Below are 6942 nucleotides of genomic sequence, written 5' to 3' on the forward strand. Positions count from 1 at the left end.
CAGTGACTCTTTGCAACATAGCTTCCATATTTGGCAATCCATAATTATCCTTTAATGAAGATATATTTGTAGGCACCTAAATCCTTTAGAAAATAAAGTATTTTTATTTTTTGAAAAATTCCTGATGACATCATCATTTATTAATTTATTATTTATTTAATTAATTTATTTATTTTTATGCCATTAAATCCCTTTATCTTAATTAAAAATATTTAATTAAGGAATCCCTCCCAAAAATGTTTAAATCTTATTTAAACATTATTTCCTTATTTATTAATTATTTAATTAATAAATTGACCAAAAAACCCAAAATAAATAATAATTTTTTTTTTGCCCAAAACTTGGCCAATTTCCTTAAGACCACTAACCTCTTCCAAAATCTTCTAATCCTTCTTTAATTTTGATTAAAGGCTAATCCCATCATTTCCTACCCCTAATCCCAAATCAAAATATTTAATTAAGATTAAATATTAATCTTCATGTTTATTAAAAAAGTTTTAATAAATATCTCCCCAACCCAAACCCTTGAAATAAATAAAACTTTATTTTTTTCCTAAAAATCTAATTTATCCTCATCTTAAGAAGTTGTAGACTCTTCTAGAAAGCCTTCATCCTCATCCTAGGAAGTTCTAGACTATTCTAGAAAGCCTTTATCCTCATCCAAAGTCTAGACTCTTCTAGAAAATGTCTTTAAACCTAATCCTAATCCCCTCCTAACCTTGTCACATTCCCTAAAAATGGGTTAAGACTTATTAACCCAAGCCAAAGTTAACAAATATCTCCTCCTTCACCCACCCTCATTAAATGCCATCCACTTGCCTATCCCTAAGCTAATCCTAAACCATCCTAATCCATCCTCTAATCATTTGCACAATCATAAGCAAGCTTAAAACCTTCCTAATCAAGCCCAAGTCAAAATTCCTCTCATCTCCCTCAAAATATCCCAACCATAAAACTTTATGAAGCCCACTAGGCCATAAATGACTCTTCCAAGCCCTTTCGTTGCTCTTACAAGCCATTATGAGGGTCTTTATGAAGATTTTATCCCTTGAGCCTCCTTTGTTGACTCATCCTTCCCCTTTCCTCCATCCTCTCACCCTATGACATGTGCCACTCCCTGATTGGTTGTAAGGAAGCACAATCCATGTGCTCTCCTCTCATGCAATTTGAGCCTTCCATGAGCTTTTCCCCATCCTTGAATCTTAGCCCTCAATCTCTCAAGCGTCTTGCCTATAAATTGGATCCTTCCCCTTTGAAAAAGAACACAATCCATGAAGTAAATTCATAATGCCATTTTAAGAAGCCATTTTACACCAAAACCATACACTCACACCCAAATTCCAACTTCATTTGAAGCCCTTTTTGAAGCATAAGCTTGAGCATACATCCTATCTATTTAGACAAAGCCACTCAACAAGAGAGCTTCTCATTGAGAGAGCCCATTAATGGCTCATATTCTCAATTGAGAGCTCATCTTAGTCTATCTTGAAGTTTATGAATTTTGTTTAGTTTGTAGAAACTTTATTTAAATTTGGTTTCTATTAGCATACTAACATTGCTCATATACATTTTGGCATGCCTGGTGGGACCCCGCATGGGTCATCTTCATTAGCTTTTTTAGTCAAGTTTTGTATGTCATTTTCTAATTTTGGCTAATTTTTCTTGTTTTTGTGATTGGTAGGATTGTATAAATTGGTTTTGTAGGTCCACATGAGCATGAAGAAGACAAAGGAACTCATAGTCTATCTCATAGGGTTTGCAGGTTTTTCAAGCTTATAGGTGGACAAAGCACTTGGAATTCTTCTTCCTCTTCTTTTCTATATTCTTCTTATTCCATCTACTTCTTCTTCTTCTTCTTGTGGGAAATCTTGGCCATTTTTTTTTAAGGAAGCAAAATCATACACACTTCTTTTTAGTGCTTAAAATGAACCCCCAAATCATACTTAAATCAATTAAAAATTAAAAATTTGCAAAAAAAAAAAAAACTTTTAACAAGTGAAACTAAACCAATCCAATCATTTGCATCCTTGCAACATCAAGGTTTTAGATGCATTCATGCAAAGTTAGGAACACTTCATTTTTGGAAATTTAAAAAGAACTTTAAATTTCCATTTCAAAAGGTTCAAAATCAACACTAAGTGCACACTAAAATCTAAATCAAACTCAAAGCATCAATCAAGGATAAAATGAACCTCATTTGCAAATATTTTAAAGTTCTTTTAAAAATCTCATGAAAACTAAGAGTCCTAAATGGTTGCCAAAATTGTCCTAAAAGCTTTGTTATTTGTTCCAAACAAATGTCTTGTTGCAAAATCTTGAATGTTTCTTAGGTTTTTCATGCATCAAAACAATCTAGGAATATCATTTTTGGGCTTAAAACATGCAAACTAGAACACAAAATCTTGAATAAAAACCAAAGTCCAAAGAGTCATTTTCACTTTTGAGTCCAAACAATCTTGAATGATCTAAGGTTATAACAAAGCACTTCAAACTTCTTAAAATAACACACAAAATCTCAATCTTGAATGCTCAAAGGAAAAAACTTAAATGTTTAATCACTTGTCTTTGAATGCATGTTGCTAAAATCACTCTTGAGTGCCATGGATTAAAATAAAGTTTTTTTTTTTTTATGAATGCATGATTAAAACAACAAATCCAATCTTGAATGCAAAAGGTCAATTAATCATTACAATATCTCACACTTCATCTTTTGGGGCATAAAAAGAATCTATATTTTAGAAACTTTCTAAGTTCAAAAAACAAATAAAGACACTTTGAGTGAATTTTTTGTTGGACTCACCCTCTTTAATCACCCATCATTCTAACCATTGGTTGCAATATCAGCACCATATATGGGGATGGGTCTACCTAAGAAGGTGTTAAGTGCTCCAAAAAAATTGAATTCTGCTCACTTGAGTTTTTATTGGTTTTTCTAAGATAGAAAATTTCTTGAATGCACATTAGTCTCGCTAACACTTCATTTGGGCATAAAAATTGAACGAATCTTGACGTGGAGGGCCTTCGAGCATGCGCTTGAAACCGAATTTTACACATCTTTATTTTGGGCTTAAAACAAACTCACACTCAATCTTGAATGCCTTAAAGAAAAATCAATCGATACTTGATGTGGAGGGCCTTCAGGCGCACAAGTTTACTTTTGTTGACCCTAAATCTTCTTGGTGTATTCATTCTTCGATCAATTTTACTTTTGTTAATGCTTCAAGTTGAAATTGAACATTTGCATCCTAAACATGTGTGTTTGCAAGGTCTAGATCAGAAAAACTTAAGTGTTAGTTGGTGGAGTATAAAGATCTTTATACACTACCAAGCTTTCAAATCCAACCACCAAGCTATCAAAACCCATCAGTTCCATTCCCAAGCTTTCAATTCCCACCACCTTCACCACTAACTAATCCATTACCTCCTATTACTAACTATTTTTCTATGCCACTTCTAGGAGGAAATCCACCACCACCAACCACCAATTACTTGGCCTCCTTTACCATGATACCCTCCCAAATGGGGGCACAACCCACATATATTGGTCAAACAACTCAAATCCCAAGTCAAGTTCCACAAGCTCCCCGATCCTTTCTCCAAGCTTCACAACCATCTTATACCTTACCTCCATAAAGTAATCCATTTATCCCACAGCTAGCCTACATCCCTTAATCCCTATCCCAAATCCCATATCAGCAGCAAGCCTTGCAACACATGCAACAATATGTGCCTCCTCCACCTCAGGAACCCATCATCCACCATTTAGTTGCCTAAGCCATGTACAATCCCTACCAGCCCATACCTCAAAGCCATCCATGTTCCATTGCCCCATCTAGCACATACCTACCTCAGGGCACTCTTACATTGGGTGCACCTCAGTCATCACCCATTAATTTAGAATGGGAAGCCATGAAGATAGCTTTGAAGAACATCCAGGAGGGAAATGATCTAAAAACCTTCAAGTTTGAAAATGTGTGTCCTTACCCATTTGACAAAGCCATTACCATGACACCATTTCCCAAACACTTTGAGATACCCAAGTTTGACAAATTCAGAGGAAAAGGAGACCCTGTCACACATATCAAAGAATTTTACATTCACTGCCAAGAAGTGGCATACGGTGACATCTTCCTCTTGCATCTCTTTCCCAAAAGCTTGGTCGGACCAGCTCTTGAATGGTTTTATAGAATCCCATATGGCACAATTAAAAACTTTGTTGAATTGTCTAAGGCATTTGTAGCCCAATATGCCCATCTTGTTGAAACTGAGCTCTCAATAGTTGATCTTATCCACACTAAGCAAAAAGGTGGAGAAAGCCTTCTCGAATATCTACAAAGATGGAAAACCCTTACCACCTGCATCTCTTGCACCTTGCCAGAACACCATTTGGTGAAAATGTTTATTGATAATGCCCGTCCCAACTTGGCTCACCACATGACCATGAACTGTTTGCAGACCTACAAAGATATCAAAGAAAAAGGAATGATCCTTGAGCAAGGACTCATTAAAGATGGTGTGGTCAAGATTTACAAGGAAGCCAACCAAAATCAATCACATTCCAATGAAAAGTCTAGGTATTGGAACAAAAACAAGCACATTGCAATAGACAGCGTCACTGACACCAGACATGTAAATATTGTTGGTCCTTCCCAAAATCAGTCCAACCCACCTTATCAACCAAATAATAAACAAACTATCAACTACCAACACTAGAATCACCAAAGCTATCAAGGCCACAATCCAAGACCCAACTTTCAAGGGTCTAGCAATCAAGCTAATGCCATCAATGTGACCAAATCCCAAGTTCCAACCTGCACCTAAAAATTATACACCCCTTGGTGAGCCATTGGATGTCATTTTTGAGAAATTGACTAAGGAAAACCTCATCAAATTTCCTCCTACCCAGAAAATTGACCCAGACCAATCCAAAGTTGCATGGTACAAAGACAATGAGTACTACAAATTTTATAGGGTAAAAGGTCACACCACCCTTAGATGCATGAAGCTGAAAGATTATGTGTAGGACCTCATTGATCAGAAAGAAATCACTGTTGGTGCCTAAACCTCTCCCAATGTAGGTTTACAGATCTATCAAAATGCTTTTCCCCCTCAGAACAACCAAAATCCTAGAAAAGAACCTATCCAAACCAACACCAACAACCGCTAGCAAAACCAACAGCATGAGAAGAACAATGACCACACTTCATCCTATATAGATTATGGTAGCCTCATAGGTTGTATATCAGAGAAAGAGCCTTCTGTCAATGTTATCAATATCCAAGGACCAAACAATGAGTGTGCAGTCACCACTCGAAGAGCATGATTTAACATCATAGGCCCACTAGTTTCACCAGCACCATCAACTCCATCAAAAAGCCAGTACAATATCTTGGAACACCTTGGGAACATGCCAGCCCAAATCTCCATTTTAGACCTTCTCTACACTAGTCCTATGTACAAAAACATCCTTGACAGTGCTCTCATAGAATCTTGTGTCCCTTCAGATATCAACGCTACTAATTTTCATAATCTCTTTGGACACCTATCCTCCTCATGTGCCCTATCATTCAAACCCACTGACATACCCATGGTCGAGCCAGATCACACCCTTCCGCTCTGCATAGCCATTATGGTATCCAATTTTTCCGTAAAAAGAGTAATGATAGATAATGGATCAGCCTTGAATATTTGCACCCTAAAATTCATAAAACAAGCTGGGTATACTAAGGCAGATATCATCAGTGAGGTTATCACCATGAAAGCTTATGACAACTTGGACAGAACCACATAAGGAACTATTTTTCTGCCAATCAAGTTTGGGCCAATCATCCAAGAAAAAATCTGCCATGTTATTGATCTAAACCTACCATTTAACATCCTCCTCGGTCGCCCTTGGATTCATGCCATGAAAGCTATTCCATCCACTTACCATCAGTGCGTCAAATTTTTGCATTAGGGCACTGAGGTAACCATCCATGCCAATCTAGAACCCTTTGCTTACTACAATGTGGTTGAAACTTCATATGCAAACCATTGCCCTAGAATTGATATCGGCACAGCCATTGCTAGCTCATCCCACACTTGTAATGACCCAGAAACCATCCTCGCCTCCACCCTATCTACCGTAAAGATTAATAACAAAGGCTGTGGAGAGTATAGTCTGTCAGATGCATTTATTGTCGGGGCACTCCCACTTGATCCACACACCCATGGACAACCAATATATCACAAAGCTAAGGAGATTCCACCTCCTCAATACAAACAGTTTGATCCAACAACCTTTGTATCCTCAAAAATCCCTCTTCATGAGGAGCTCACTCCAGATATCAACAATTGGTTACATAAGGATGCACCTCAAGGAAATCAAGCACGCCTTGATCACTTCAACCACAGGTATCCCCAAGAACATAAGCTCATCACTGAAAAATGGAACTATCAAGGTGGTGGTCTAGGACCTGAAGAAAGAGGCATGCAGTGCCCCATTGATGCACACAAGTGGGAATTGAAGTCAGGTCTTGGCTTTGGCATACCCACAAATAGAGGCACCAATGAGAATGGTCATTCTTTTTCAAACATTCACCGTGACCTTGTCAAAATCAAATAAATTCCTAAGGAAGTTTAAAAGAGAGCCTATGACGATATCCCAGACCAAATCTTCCTCGGAGACTCTGTTCTCCAAGAACTATACATCCATTTCATTGACCTACCACTCACCCATCCACAACTCATAGATTGGGACCAACCAAGCATCATACAAATTGATGAGTTCACATCAAAGGAAGTGCTTTTGAGATTCATGGGAGCCAAAACTCCTCACAAGAAAATATATCCAAATTCTGCCTATATCTATAAGCTAGATCCCAAGGGGTATTTTGGAGAAAATCCCCAACCTAGTTCCGATACACCCAAAATTGGAACTAAGGTGAATTTGGGACTAGCTAA

Source organism: Cupressus sempervirens, chromosome 2, assembly GCF_028749045.1.
Source record: "Cupressus sempervirens isolate cs-2001-9-10 chromosome 2, ASM2874904v1, whole genome shotgun sequence".
Taxonomy (NCBI): domain Eukaryota; kingdom Viridiplantae; phylum Streptophyta; class Pinopsida; order Cupressales; family Cupressaceae; genus Cupressus; species Cupressus sempervirens.